A 14,028-nucleotide genomic window follows, 5' to 3' on the forward strand; every position below is an offset into this window, starting at 1 on the left:
CTTTTTCATAACTTAGTAAAGTAATTTATTTTGTAAATAATTCTAGTAATTAAATTCCATACTTCTAGTTCTACACAAATACATTTCATAACTCTTGAGTTTACAACGATTTTCAAATTAGTTTAGGAAAAATAATTCATGAACACGGTAGTATATTTCAAGTGCGCTCTAAATTAATCAAATCATCGTAGTTATGTACACGTTCGCGTGACACAATTATAATTTCTAAAATAATTCAAGGTACGCGTTCACGCGACTTTGACTGAATAATCTTAATAATAATAAAAGTGTTATCAATTGTGTACATGCATGCTTGATATGATTTTTTATGCGCCAAACAAAATGAGTACACGTACGCGTAACCCGTTTCAAGATAATTCCATAATTACGAATAATCAAGCAATTAAAAGCGGTTTAAGGCAAAAGTTCATAAATTTTCCTAGAACATAAAATATCCAGAATTAGTTAAGCAAGGTATAATTATTAAAACGACCGTGCTAGAACCACGGAATCCGAAAATACTTAACACCTTCTCCCGGGTTAACAGAATTCCTTACTCGCTCATCTGTGTTCGCGGACCATAATTCAGAGTCAAATTTCCTTGATTTGGGATTTAAAATAAATGGTGACTCGGAACACCGTAATTCAATAATTCCGAGTGGCAACTCTTAAAAAAAATTCCATTTCAATAATGTCACTTAAATTGGAAAAACTCTCATATCCCCTCGGAAAAAAGGAGATGTGATAGCTCTGGCGACCCTGCTGGGGAAAAGAACTCAGAATCTCTGGTTCAGGGTTCAAAATTCGAGCTTAGAATAACTGTTATACTTGGCTTTTGTTTATTATCTGATTTTTACGTGTTTGAGCCTAATGTGCTAAATGCCGCTTTTTACCGCTTTGATATTGTGTGAACTGTATATAAACTGTTACGAAACCCTTCTTCTCTTTGAGACTTCTAAATCTTCCGGGAAGCGTGCGCTTCGCGTGACTTCTTTTCTGTTAGAGTCATACCCCTAATTTTAGAACGAAGATCGGACAAGTTGCAAAGCCGGTAAAGCTTCTGTATTCCCAGTAGGCTGCCCTCCCTCGGCTCGAGTTGTCCTCTCGGGTAAGTCAGGTCTAGAACAACACACCCCAAGATTTAAACCTAGAATAACATAGCCTCATACCGGATCCCTAGTTGGAACATTTGTTTTCATCACGTGCATTTGACTTTGGGGAATCAACATAGGGGCTGAGTCCATCTAGGACAGGTGTACCCATTATAAAAGACCATCATGATGCATTTTTACGTGCTATTTGTGCATATGTTTGCTTCGGCTTGCATGTTGATCGACTTCTAGAATAGGAAAATAAAATCAAGAAAAACCAAGAGTAAGGCAAGAGAGAGAAATTTACCCAGTTTCTGAAAATTCAGGTATTTGAAAATCCCAAAACTCTGCCAAAATTATGAAAAGAAAGAGTCATTTCAAAATACGCCAAATATTTTCAAAACAAGTCATGCTTTTCTGATCGAACTACGCGGGTCTGATTCTCATCGGATGTGAGATACGTAGGCAAACCTCATCGGTTCCGGCCCCCAACTTTTAAAAATCCAAAAATATTTTCCTTTAATTCTTTCTTTAGAAGTCGTTCTTTGAGACGTTAAATCCAAAAATACAAAAAAAAAAAAATTTAAAAAAGCCTTTCTCTATTTTTTTTTTTTAAAATCAAAATTAAAAAAAAATATTTTCTATTCTTTCGAAAATTATCAAAAAATAAAAAAATAAAAGTCCAAAATATTTTCTTTTTTGTTTAAAAGTCTTTCGTTCGAAAATTTCGAATAAAACAAAGGAAAGAAAATTCAAAATTCAAAATATTTTCCTTCTTAGGAGCTTTTCTGGTATGATTTAAAAAAAAGATTGATTAATAAATTAGAAAAAGAGTTAACTTATTTACTTTATTTCTGGTATCTTGAACTACGTAATGATCTGATTCATGCGGCGTCATGATACGTAGGCAATCCCCATCGGATTCGATCATAGCCATAAACAAATTGAGTGAAATAAATGAGTGAAAAAGAAAGAAAAGAGTGACAAAAAAATAACAAAGAGCGAAAAACAACCAAAAGCAAGCAAGAGTGAAAAAATCCAAAAAGAGTACTCTTTGTCCAATTTGAAAAAGAAAACCGCGGAAAGTTTTCGTGGGTATTCTGTCAAATGACGCGAGCAAGCCGCCAGGGTAAAGCCTCCAATGAACGAAGTAGAAATGGTTACGGTCTTTCTACAGGCCCAAGAGGCGGACTACTTCCAGAACATGATGTCTGTTATAGGTAATCCGTTCACAGAAGCTATCAAAATTGGGGAGATGGTCGAAAATGGTTTAAAAACAGGCCAAATCATGAGTCATGCTGCCTTTAAGGCCACATCATAGACCGTTCAGAATGGTTTGGGGGGTTTGATGAACAGAAACAGGAGGGAAGAGGGAGCCAAGATGGCTTCTAGCTCGAGGGGGCCCGCAGGTCATTCAACCAATCATATATACTTCCTATGGTCCCACAACACTATTATCCCCATCAAGATATTGCTCATGCCGTGGCACCGCCTCCCTATGCGGTGATGAACGGGCAATAGTACACGCGACCACAACATTATACACAAAATCGAGCTCCACCTCCTTGAAATGCCCGTCCTTACCAAGCTTCGTATAATCCCCAACCAAATGTTCCCCAATACAATTCTCACCCAAGAGATCCCCTCAAAAGGAATCAGTTCACCCCTACTGGTGAATCATATTCAAGTTTATTTCAAAAGCTAATCGGGCTAGATCTGCTGCAGCCAGTGGCCCCAAACCGGCCAAACCCCAAATCCCACTCGTACCAAGCTGATGTTAGATGTGAATACCACTCTAGAGCAGTGGGAAATGATACAGAGGAGTGTTGGACCCTCAATAGGGCAGTTGAAGAATTGATGATCCAGCATTGAAAGCCACAGTAGTCATTGCCATGACAGAAGAGAAACCTAAAAATGGGCACCAAACCTGAAAGTTCCCTGTCAGACGGGAGTCTCAGTAGCCAGTCTTGCTATCTTTTCTGTGTCCGGATTATTTCAGGGTGTAATCCAGTTATTTTACTTTTATTGTCTTACTTTCTGATATAAACCCTTCTATCTTTAAAAAAAATCAAAAATCAAAAAATCAAAATCAAATGAAATCAATATTTCATTGTCGAGGAATGTCTCTTTCCTTAATATTGTCACTTTTCTTATTCTCTTTTCAGTTCTATTAATGCAGATTTTAATGACATGACATATTTGTGGACTTCATGCCCAGATCCTAAGACGCTATCATACCCCGAAATAATGAATCAATAAACATAATGTTTTGAAGACATGGCTTGTAAGAAAATAAATAGAAAATTGGAACGAAGTTGAGATTCCCTCTCTTCGGATCATTGTTGAAGTCGAGATTGAGGATAAATATTGGGTCCAACCGATTGGAATAATTGATACTAATTAATGAAAAATGTTTGATTGCAGTTTGCCATGGGCAGTTGTACCAACAAAGAATGGCCCGTATCTACAACAAGAAAGTGAGGCCCAAAAAATTTGAAATGGGGCAACTCGTTCTGAGACGTATTCTCCAGCATCATGAAGAAGCCAAAGGAAAATTTGCTCCTAATTGGAAAGGTCCATACATTATAAGAAGAGTGTTGCTGAAGGGAGCGCTGTATTTGGGAGACATCAAAGGAAATGATCCCGAGACAACTGTCAATGCAGATGCGGTCAAAAGGTATTACGTTTGACTACTTTCACAGCCTTAACATGCTCCGATTGGGATGACGAAGGCTTTCTTTCTCACTATCCAAACACTACCAATCCTTTGCAAGCCCTTTGAGCCGATTCCCTTTCTTTGATTACCCTCTTTGGAACCTGAAAGTGTTATAGAAAAAAAAGGGAAAATGAAAATTGAAAAAAAAAAAGAAAAAAAAGGAAAAACAAAACAAAATCGGAAAAAAGGTTCCTTGAACTACGTTCGACTTGATTCCGAAAAGATACGTAGGTAACCTCTCTCCGGGGTCAGTCACACCAAAATAAAAATCCACATTTCCCCAAAAGTTGAAACTGGGGCAGATGATTCGGCGATAGTTTTGCCTAAAAGGTTCCAAAGTTGTATTTCAATCTGATTTCTTTTCACCCAAATCCTTTCCAAGTCCTTCCGATCAATTGGCAGGAATGTTCAAGAATTGGAGGATATAGCCACTCGGATCTGATACAACCAAATGAGAGAAATGAAATGAGAGAGTCTTATTGGTGAAAATCCTCACGGGCACCGTAAGGCGATAGTAAGTAGAGAAATTGAAAATGAGAGAGTCTTGTTAGTGAAAACTTACAAAGAGCACTATAAGGCGATGGTGTGAAGAAAAATGAGAGAGGTCAGCTGGTAAAAACCCGCAAAGGGCGCCACTGATCGAAAAGAGGATCCTCACAGCCATCGGCATCGACACAGTCCTAGGCAAGGTTTCTCGGTTGCGAGGTAAAAGTTGTGATGAATTTCTGAGAGTTGGATGGTTTACATGGGTCAGGCATCCAGTCCAAAAGGCATGTCATATTCATTGAAGTCCTCATGTACTCCAGATAAGTCCTTCTTTCCTTTCCCAAAAGGGACGCCTCTTGTTTAAACTCATTCTCTCCATTGTTCGTTTTCTTTTAATCTTTTTCGGTCTACCTTTGTACTAAAGACTAAGGCAAAGAAGAGATATCAAGATTGATATACATGGCTCTCATTTGATATAAGCTAATATGCAAAAAACTCACCCAGCCTCGGCAGGGGCAGCAAGTCGACCCCGACTGGCCATGGCGACCGATGCTTCAAAATCAAAAACTCTTGGAAGAAGGGAATCAAATTGAAGTGCCTACAAAGGCAAAATAAAGTTGAAAAGGTTAATATCCAAGTGGCTAACTGTCTAGGCAAAGTTTAAAGAGCCAAAGGTTCCCCAATGCTTTGAAGTTAAAATATTGGAAGATAGAAGTCAAATGCCCACAAAGGCAAAATAAAGTTAAAAAAGGTTAAGTCCCACGCGACCAACCGTCATGGTAAAATTTTGGAAAATCCAAAGGTTCTCCGGGGCCAGAAATGCAATCGATATCCAGCAAATAACCAGTCACAGTTGAAACTATCATCAAAGAAGCTGGCCAAGATCAAATGACTGAAACACTCAAGGCCGCAAAACCAACTTCCGTTTCAAACTGACAAATTGTTCTTTGTTTGAACCATAGGAAACAGGTGCAATCCAAAGCAACCTTGCTAGAAGCAGGTGCAACCAAAAGAAACCGCATGGAGACTAAAATAGCTCTGCAGCAACAATAACCCCAAAAGGGAAGTTTTCTCCAAATTCTTTCCCGCATTTTACTCATTCTCTTAAAATAAAAAATAAAATAAAAAAAGAAGAAAGAAAGTTCCAAATCATAGTATTATAGGGTCTCCAATCCCTAGCTGCATTTTCCGACGTAGAGTCTCCACTCCCTAGTTGATTTTTATTTTTAGACATAGGGTCTCCACTCCCTAGTCACTTTTCCAACATAGGGTTTCCACTCCCTAATCGCTTTTCCAACATAGTGTTTTCACTCCCTAGTTGATGTTTATTTTAGACATAGGGTCTCCACTATAGTCTTTTTTCCAACATAGGATCTCCACTCCTTATTTGAAGTTATTTTAGACATAGGGTCTCCACTCCCTAGTCATGTTTCCAATATAGGGTCTCCACTCCCTAGTTGATGTTATTTTAGACATAGGGTCTCTACTCCCTAGTTTCTTTTCCAACATAGGGTCTCCACTCCCTAGTTGATTTTATTTTAGACATAGGATCTCCACTCCTTAGTCTCCTTTCCAACATAGGGTCTCCACTCCCTAGTTGATGTTATTTTAGACATAGGGTATCCACTCCCTAGTCTCCTTTCCAACATAGGGTCTCCACTCATTAGTTGATGTTATTTTAGACATAGGGTCTCCACTCCTCAGTCTCCTTTCCAACATAGGGTCGCAATCCCTAGTTGATGTTATTTTAGACATAGGGTCTCCACTCCCTGGTCTCCTTTCCAACATAGGGTCTCCACTCCCTAGTTGATTTTATTTTTAGACATAGGGTCTCCACTCCCTAGTCTCTTTTCCAGCATAGGGTCCCCACTCCCTAGTTGGTTTTATTTTAGACACAGGGTCTCCACTCCCTAGTCGCCTTTTTCAGCATAGGGTCTCCACTCCCTAGTTGATTTTGTCTTAGACATAGCGTCTTCACTCCCTAGTTGGTTTTATTTTAGACATAGCGTCTCCAGTCCCTAATCTTATTTTCCAACATAGGATCTCCACTCCCTAGTTGATTTTATTTTAGACATAGGGTCTCTACTCCCTTGTCTCTTTTCCAACATAGGGTATCCACTTCCTAGTTGATTTGATCTTAAATGAAGGGTACACCACTCCCTGATATCTTTGCCAATATAGGGTATCCCATTCCCTGGCCACATTTTCCCAACATAAGGTACACCAATCCTTAGTTGAGACATCCTTTTGACAATAAAAGAACACCATCCAAAAAAACAAAACACAACATGACTTTTTCGGGGTACACCACTCCCGACCATTTATTGCTTTCAATAAAGAAGTAGTTTAGAATTTTGTTACAATAACTCACGAAATTTTTCTAGTGCAAACTAGGGCAGAAAAATTTCATTCGTTTGTTTGTTTGGTGTCTGAGTAGGTTTTACCTCAAGGCACAGGGTTCGAGATGATCAAAAGAAGAAGTCTCAATTCAGAATAAAAGAAAAGAAAAAATAAGTGAATCCAAAATGCAAATGCAGTTGAAAAGATGTGGAATGCTCAAGACATGACTGAAGCCACGAGCATTGGAGTCGCGTTCTGATTAAAAGAAGCTATAGAACAATGAACTAGAACCTACAGCTAGCGAGTATCAAGGTTTAGATCAGAGTCTGCATGAAGAACCAGTCAAGACTCAAGATCAAATTTCAGAAGATTCATAGATAGGAATCTTGTAACTCATAACTGATAGTCTTATTTAGTTTCTTTTTTTATTTTTATATAATAGCAGGACAACGAACCGGAGCCTCGACAGAACCTCACCCGACTCCTCAACTCATCATTCCACCATTCTGCTTGAACTATACGCGATCTGATTCCCCTATAACCCGGAATATGTAAGTTGTCCAAAACCAGGACTCGACTGCACCCAATCTTTATTTCTTTTCCTTTTGAATAATGGTTTGGTCAAAAATTAGTCACATGGCTCACCTAGTCTTTGCCTGAAAACTCTTCATGTTTTCAAGTAAAGAGGGACAGCTGTGAGCACCTAATTTTTGACTATATTTGAATTTTTATCACCTTCTACTATGTAAATATTTTTAGAAATTTAATATATTTTTTTTAGCTTTGTTACATTTTTTTTATATAGGGTAAAAATTAATAATAATTTAAAAGGTCAATTATTACTCTTAGTATTATTTTTATTTTTATTTTTATCTTTATTTTAAAATAAAATAAATTAAAAAACCGAAAATAAAAAATTAAATATTTTTTTTTAAATTTTGGATGGGAATTAAAAAAATAGGAAAAGTAGAAATACAGAACTAAAAAGTAAAAGTAAAAGTAGGTGGGAATTATTTAATGAAAAAATAAAAGAAAGTGGAAAATTAAAAAAATAAAAATAAAAGAATGTGGAAATTTAAAAAATGAAAAGTAAAAGAAAGTTGGAATTAAAAAATAAAAGTAAAGGTGTAACGACCCGGCCAGTCGTTTTGAGAATTTGAGCCCCGATCCCCTAATATCTGTCTTCCCCATATTTGTTTCTGCTTTTGGGATTTGCCGTAGTGTTTGGTTATGGAATTCAGGGAGTTTTGGGACACTTAGTCCCTAGTTGTGAGTTAAGCCTTAGAGTTTGGACGGTAGTCGGAACTGTGTGAAAACGGATCCGGAATGGAATTCCATCGACTCCTTTAGCTCTATTGAGTGATTTTGGGGTTAGGAGCGCGCCCGGAATGTATTTTGGAGGTCAATAGTAGATTTAGGCTTGAATTGGCGAAAGTTAGTTTTTCGGCGATTTCAGCCGATAATGGAAATTTTGATATCGAGCTCGGAATGGAATTCCGAAAGTGGCTGTAGGTTCGTAGTGTCATTTTTGATATGTGTGTAAAATTTGAGGTCATTCGGACAAGAATTGATGTGGTTCGGCGTCGTTTGTAGAATTTGGAAAATTTTAAATTCTTAGGCTTGAATCCGTGCTTAATTCATGATTTTGGTGTTGTTCGATATGGTTTGAAGGCGCGACTAAGTTCGTATGGTGTTTTAGGATTGGTTGGCATGTTTGGTTGAGGTCCCGGGGGCCTCGGGGTGTGTTTCGGATGCTTAACGGGAAGAAATTTGGAATTAGGAAAATCTGGTGCCTTTGCTGGTTCTGGTGTTTTGCACCTGCCGAAAATAGACCGCAGGTGCATGAGCCGCACATGCGAAGATGGATGCGCAGATGCGAGAAGTCGAGAGTTGGCCTGGGGTCGCAGGTGCAAGGAAGTTCTGCATCTGCGATGCCCGCAAATGCGCAAGATGCGCAGAAGCGGAAAGGACGTCCGCAGGCGCGAGTACGCAGTTGCGGCCCTTTCGTCGCAGGTGCGAAGGCAGAGGGGGCAAGTGAGTTGCGCAGATGCGCACGTTTTTTGCACAAGCACACCCGCAGGTGCGAGCCCAGGTTCCGCAGGTGCGGAAATACCTGGGCAGTGATTAAAACCGAAGGGCTTCGCAATTTTTATCATTTTTGGCTTTGCAAACTCGGGTTAGGACAAATTTTGAGAGCATTTTCGAGGCATTTCTTGAGATAAATTCCTTGTGCTTATTTTTGGTCAATAATCTTGCCTTGCCATGTGTTTTTCCACCTAGTTAATGTGTATTGAAGGTGAAAATTGGAAGTTGGAGGCTAGGGATTTGGAAGTTTGAATTGTGGATTGGAGGACCATTTAGTGTCGGATTTTAGTAAATTTGATATGGTTAGAATCGTGAGTGAATGAGCTTTCTAATTTCATGAATTTTGTCGAGTTTCAAGATGTGGGCCCGGGGGCCGGGTTTGAGACAATTTTGGGTTTTGGCCTAATTGTTTAGTTTTTCTTGTTAGATTCATTCCATTAGCACGTATTGATGGTATTGTACTGTTTTGAATAGATTCAGGACATTTGGAGTCGGATACTCATGGCAAGAACGTGATATCGAGTTGATTTGAGCGGTTCGAGGTAATGGCTTGCCTAACCTTGTGTTGGGGACTTCCCCCTTAGGATATCTTGATATTATTTGGTGTGTGGGTGCCGTGTACGTGAGGTGACGAGTACGTACACGGGCTATTATTGCAAAAATCCTGTTTAACCTTTTTAAATCATAAAATGCTTCTCTTATTAAGTTGTACTAATATGTTTAATTGTGTAGTTTAGACTAGAAAAGCATATTTACGTGTTTTAACTGGTTAATTGACATTCTGTGCGTCATGTTTAGCTAAGTCCTTATTTTTCTTATCTGCGTCCAGTATAAACTGTATAACTCGATGTCATACCTGTCATTTCATCTTGCGTTACATATTTACTTTGGGACTATGGACGTATTCCGGGAGATCCCCATGTACTGCATATTTACTTTGGGACTACGGACGTATTTCGGGAGATCCCCCAGCACTGCATATTTACTTTGGGATTACGGACATATTCTGGGAGATCCCCCTGTACTGCTTATTTATTTTGGGACTACGGACGTATGCCGGGAGATCTCCCTGTACTGCATATTTACTTTGGGACTACGGACGTATTTCGGGAGATCCCTCTGTACTGTATATTCATTTGAAACTACGGGACGGTATCCCGAGAGATTTCCCACTGTGTTTACCTTATTTTGAGCCGAGGGCTCCCTTAACTGTTAAATTTTTGAGAATTTCTTTAACTGTGTTACCGTAAATTCTACTTATATATTTTACTATCTAATTTATTATATTTACTCCGGTAGGGCCTTGACCTGACCTCGTCACTACTCGACCGAGGTTAGGCTTGGCACTTACTGGGTACCTTTGTGGTGTACTCATGCACTTTCCTGCACATATTTTCGTGTGCAGATCCAGGTACGAGCTATCAGCCTTGGGGTTAATGCGTGCTGCTGATTCTAGGAGACTTCAAGGCACTTCTGCTTACGTCCGCAGAATCTTCGGAGTCCCCTTCTACTCCCTCGTCTAGAGACTTTCCTTATTATTTTCAGACTTTTGTATAGAGCTACATAGATTATAGGAGCTTGTGACTTAGTGATATTCCGGGTCTTGGGAAGCTATTTTGTATTTGCCGAGTGGTGCTACTCTTGGCTATTTATAATATGCTATTTATCTTTTAAATGTTGTATTTTCTTTATATTTTTCGAAATATTAGGCTTACCTAGTCGTAAAGACTAGGTGCCATCACGACCTCCTACGGAGGGATAATTTGGGTCGTGACAAGTTGGTATCAAAGCACTAGGTTCGTAGGAGTCGCGAGTCACAAGCTGGTTTATTAGAGTCTCGCGGATCGATGCGGAGACGTCCGTACTTATCTTCGGGAGGTTATGTAACTGTTAAGAACAATCATATCTCTTTGATTTCCTTGTCGTGCGAGTTATTGACACCAAAAAATTCTAAGATTCTATTCTATTCTTTCTCACAGATGGTGAGGACCCGCAATGGGAGGACCGACGATCAGGCACCCGAGCCCCCTGCCAGAGCCGCCAGAGGCCGAGGTCGGGGTAGAGGATGACCACATGGTGTAGCCCGAGCACCTGCGAAAGCTGCGTCAGAGGAGCCCCCAGCAGCTCCAGCTGGAGGGCCAGCACCAGAGATACTTATTGCTACTCCAGCCCTCCAGGAGACTTTAGCTCAGTTCTTGAGCATGTTCAGCACTCTGGCTCAGGCTGGACTATTTCCGATAACTCCCACTACATATCAGGCCGGGGGAGAGGCACAGACTCCCGTAGCCCGCACCCCTGAGCAGAGGGTCCAGGTTGATCAGGCCCCAGAGTATATTCCTATGCCCCCAGTGGCTCCGATTCAGCATGAGATCAGGGTAGCTGCTTCTGAGGCAGAGCAGCTCAGACTTGAGAGGTACAAGAAATACCACCCACCTACTTTCAGCAGACTAGCTTCAGATGATGCTCTGGGTTTTCTTGAGAAGTGTCCTCGTATTCTCCGCACTATGGTCATTGTGGAGACGAGTGGGTTTCTTTCACTGCTTTCCAGCTGAGGGGAGCAGCATATCAGTGGTGGTGTGCCTATGAGCTCAGTAGTCTGGACGAGACAGCCTCACTCACTCAGACTCAGTTTTCAGAGATGTTCTTGCGTGAGTATGTTCCTCAGAGCCTCAGGGATGCTTGGCGTGCAGAGTTCGAGCAGTTGCGTTAGGGTTCTATGACTGTGTCGGAGTATGCAGTCCGTTTTAGTAGGTTAGCTCGCCATAAACCGGCTCTGGTTGCTACAGTCAGAGAGAGGGTTCGTCGCTTCATTGAGGGACTCCACCCCAGTATTCGGACCAGTATGGCCAGGGAGTTGGAGATGGACATCACTTATCAGCAGGCAGTGAGCATTGCCAGGAGATTGGAGGGCATGTTCGCCCGGGATAGAGAGGAGAGAGAGGCCAAGAGGTCTTGAGAGACTGGTCATTATTCAGGAGCTCGTGCACCGGCAGCACGCTATGGTAGGGGTTTTGTGAGTCGCCCTATTCATTCGGCTCTTCCAGTAGCCAACGGTGTCCCCAGCTCCTTCTAGACCTCAGGAGCCCTATTATGCACCGCCAGTATCCAGTATGCCTCCTACTCGAGGTGCTATTACCGGCCAGTCCAGCAGGCCAGGTCCGAGTCAGTCTCAGCTGACGCGTCCTCTGAGAGGTTGTTTTGAGTGTAGTGACACTCGTCACCTGGTTAGAGATTGCCCTAGATCCAGGAGGGGTGCACCTCCACGAACTTATCAGCCTCCACGTGCTCCACCGGGTCCTCCGACCATTCTTCCAGCACCAGCTGCTACCCCACCTCCTCAGCCAGCTCGAGGTAGAGATCGGGGAGGTCGAGGTCGCCCTAGAGAGGGAGGCCAGGCCAGGTACTATGCCCTTCCAGCCCGATCAGAGGTCGTTGCTTCAGATTCAGTCATCACAGGTATCGTCCCTGTCTGTCATAGGGATGCATCGGTATTATTTGACCCAGGCTCTACATACTCATATGTGTCTTCTTATTTTGCTCCACATTTGGGGATATCTCGAGATTCTTTGAGTTCCCCTGTTTATGTATCTACTCCCGTGGGAGATTCTCTCGTTGTGGACCGCATATATCAGTCGTGTTTGATTGCTCTTAGTGGGTTTGAGACCTGAGCCGATTTGTTATTTCTCAGTATGGTAGATTTTGATGTTATCTTGGGTATGGACTGGTTGTCGCCCCATTATGTTATTCTTGACTGTCATGCTAAGACTGTGACGTTGGCTATGCCAGGTTTGCCAAGATTAGAGTGGAGAGGTACCTTAGAGTATACTCCCCGCAGGGTCATTTCATTTCTTAAGGCTCAGCGAATGGTTGAAAAGGGGTGTGATGCGTATTTGGCCTATGTGAGAGATGTCAGTATTAATACCCCTACAGTTGAGTTAGTTCCAGTAGTGAGGGACTTCCCAAACGTGTTTCTAGCTAATCTTCCGGGCATGCCGCCCGGCAAAGATATTGATTTTGGCATTGATTTATTACCAGGTACTCAGCCCATCTCTATTCCTCCATATCGTATGACTCCTCCTGAATTAAAGGAGTTGAAGGAGTAGTTGCAGGAGTTGCTTGATAAGGGCTTCATTCGGCCCAGTGTGTCACCTTAGGGGTGCTCCGGTCTTATTTGTAAAGAAGAAGAATGGTTCTATGCATATGTGTATTGATTATCGGCAATTGAACAAGGTTACAGTGAAGAACAAGTACTCATTGCCTCGTATTGATGACTTATTTGACCAGTTACATGGTGCCAGGGTGTTTTCCAAGATTGACTTGCGTTCTGGCTATCATCAGTTGAAGATTTAGGAGCCGGATATCCCGAAGACTGCTTTCAGGACCAGATATGGTCACTATGAGTTTCTTGTCATGTCATTTGGGCTGACCAATGCACCAACAACCTTTATGCATTTGATGCACAGTGTATTCCGGCCTTATCTTGATTCCTTCATCATTGTGTTTATTGACGACATCCTGGTTTATTCCCGGTCTCGGGAAGATCATGAGCAGCACCTGAGGACCGTGCTTCAAACCTTGAGGGAGAAGAGGTTATATGCAAAATTTTCTAAGTGTGAATTCTGGATTGATTCAGTGGCATTCTTGGGCCACATAGTGTCTTGTGATGGGATCAAGGTAGATCCAAAGAAGGTGGAGGCAGTGCAGAGTTGGCCTAGACCGTCATCAGCTACGGAGATCCGTAGTTTTCTTGGTTTGGCGGGATATTACCATCGCTTTGTGGAGGGATTTTTATCCATTGCAGCACCTATGACCAGGTTGACCCAGAAGGGTGCTCCGTTCAGGTGGACCGAAGAGTGTGAGCAGAGCTTTCAGAAGCTCAAGACAGCTTTGACTACAGCCCTAGTATCAGTATTGCCTACAGGTTCGGGGTCCTACACTGTCTATTGTGATGCCTCGAGGATTGGCCTCGGAGCGGTATAGATGCAGGACGGTAGGGTGATTGCCTACGTATCTAGACAGTTGAAGGTGCATGAGAAGAATTATCCAGTTCATGATCTCGAGTTAGCAGCTATTGTTCACGCCCTGAAGATCTGGCGCCATTATTTGTACGGTGTTCCCTATGAGATTTACACTGATCACCGGAATTTGCAGTACTTGTCCAGGCAGAAGGACCTTAATTTGCGTCAGCGGAGGTGGTTGGAGCTACTTAAAGACTATGATATCACTATATTATACCACCCGGGGAAGGCCAATGTAGTGGCCAACGCCTTGAGTTGCCGGGCAGAGAGTTTGGGGAGCTTGGAATATCTT

General features: G+C 41.7%; 1 long non-coding RNA gene across 9 annotated transcripts in view; it reads right to left on the reverse strand.

Annotated features, from left to right (window-relative positions):
• LOC138899410 (uncharacterized) overlaps nucleotides 1–14,028 on the reverse strand; it is a 303,148-nt gene that overhangs the window by 36,263 nt on the left and 252,857 nt on the right. For 2 of the 9 annotated variants that reach the window (XR_011410979.1, XR_011410981.1), the window contains exon 3: nucleotides 1,651–1,684. The exons of 4 other annotated variants lie outside the window; for them this stretch is intronic. This is a non-coding gene — a long non-coding RNA (uncharacterized lncRNA). Of the gene's footprint in view, nucleotides 1–1,644; nucleotides 1,733–14,028 lie in introns of those variants that run through there. 3 more of the 9 variants (XR_011410991.1, XR_011410989.1, XR_011410980.1) reach the window with 3 other exon arrangements.

Source organism: Nicotiana tomentosiformis, chromosome 9 (genome assembly GCF_000390325.3).
Source record: "Nicotiana tomentosiformis chromosome 9, ASM39032v3, whole genome shotgun sequence".
Lineage (NCBI taxonomy): Eukaryota > Viridiplantae > Streptophyta > Magnoliopsida > Solanales > Solanaceae > Nicotiana > Nicotiana tomentosiformis.